This window comes from Nothoprocta perdicaria, unplaced genomic scaffold, assembly GCF_003342845.1.
Source record: "Nothoprocta perdicaria isolate Ctin4 unplaced genomic scaffold, notPer1 scaffold_286, whole genome shotgun sequence".
In the NCBI taxonomy this organism is placed as follows: domain Eukaryota; kingdom Metazoa; phylum Chordata; class Aves; order Tinamiformes; family Tinamidae; genus Nothoprocta; species Nothoprocta perdicaria.
In genome coordinates this window covers 229,211-230,886 of record NW_020455517.1, presented here as the reverse complement: position 1 = coordinate 230,886, position 1,676 = coordinate 229,211, and positions in this window count along the sequence as shown.

Below are 1,676 nucleotides of genomic sequence, written 5' to 3'. Positions count from 1 at the left end.
GCCACTTTGGAAACAAAGTGCCCCCCGCCCCGCTAATTCCTGCCCCAAAAGAAAAAATAAAAACCAGATCAATAGTCTCAGGATTGCTGGTGAGAGCGAGCGTGCCCGCACCCCGGCCCGGCCCGCAGCTAAGCCCGGCCTGCCGCCCCTAGTCCCAGCCTAGCGGCGGCGGCGGCGGCGGGACGAGCGGGTGGAAGGATCCCCGGGGGCTCCCGCTGCCCCCCTGGCTGGCAACACTTTAGCACAAGCCTCGGTGAGTTTGCACTATGATAAATATATATATACATATATATATATGGATGTGTGTGTAAAGAATGAGCCCCCCCCCAAAAGAATTCCCTCCTAGGGTGCTCAGTGCCCAGTGCAGCGAGCCCCGCGCGCCACGTTCGTCTGCCTTAACCTCCCTAACACACACTTGCCCACGAGGGCCACAGCAGCGCATGAGAGCCTCCCCTCCACCAAAAAAACCCCAAAAAAGACTGTATATACGCCTTTTTTTTTTTTTTTTCTCGGCATCATTGCTCTTTTTTATTCCCCCCCGATGTTCAGGTTGTGATAAAGTGTTGCCAAAGATATCACTGGAGGCCGACATTTGAGGAGGCGAGAAAGCAATGAGGGGAAAAAGGAAACATTTTGAAAAATATATATTTTTACTATATATATATTTATATGTATATAAAAGTATAAATATATAAATATATAAATATATATATATGCCAGATGGGAAAAAAGAATCTCCTTTCAAAGCAAACGTGAAAGGCCAAGGGGGCGGCACAGGGAGCGCCGCTTTCTTGGTCCCAGCAGGTCCCCCCGGGCTGGTGATTTTGAGGATCATTTGGGGCTTTTTTGCTTCCCCCAGCTGCCAGGTGGACGCACCCCCCTTCCCACAGGAGAAGAGGGAAACCGAGGCAGCCGGCAGCCTCGGGATATCCACAAATCGCCTCCAAAACCAAAAATAAATATATATTATATATATATATATATATATATATATAAAAAATATATATATAACCCCCGCAGCGCCCAGAGGCGCTGCTCTTTGCACTAGTGAGACCCGTGGGAACCCCAGCGGGTGCCAGGGGATGGAGAGGGGGACAGTGGCGGGGGGGCAAGTAGGAAATTATCTTTCTTCTGCAGGAAAAGGGCTTGATTTCGCTTATTTTTTTTCCCCTTCTCCATTAGCATTTTGGGGGTCCCTGTGGAGGGACCCCCCCTCCGGCAGCACCCCCACCCCAAGTCCCCCTGCTTGCCCCCCACCCCAAACGCTCCTCTCCCCCCCGCGCCCCGGGAGCGAGCGAGAGGCGCGATCCGCCTATTTAAAAGAGCTATATGTAAATCTCTATTTATATTTGCGATTTATTCTGAAGTTTTATTTAAATAAATAAAAGAGGGAGGCGTTGGGAAGAGCAGTTGGCGCCTGGGCGCGGGGTTTCGCGCCCGCAGCTGGGGCCGGGCCGCGGCAGGGGCCTGTGGTGCTGCGCGGACATTAAATCTCCAAAATTATATATATATATACACACATCTCCCCCAAGGGCCACGAGTGTCCCCTGGGGCGGCCGGGGGGGCCGCTGGCCCCGGCCCCTGCCCAGGAGCGCAGGGTTTGGTGCCAGGCTGTTGGAGCTGGGGCAGCGGGAGGCGTTTGGGGTATTTCTTTTTCCTCCTTTTTTTTTTTTTTT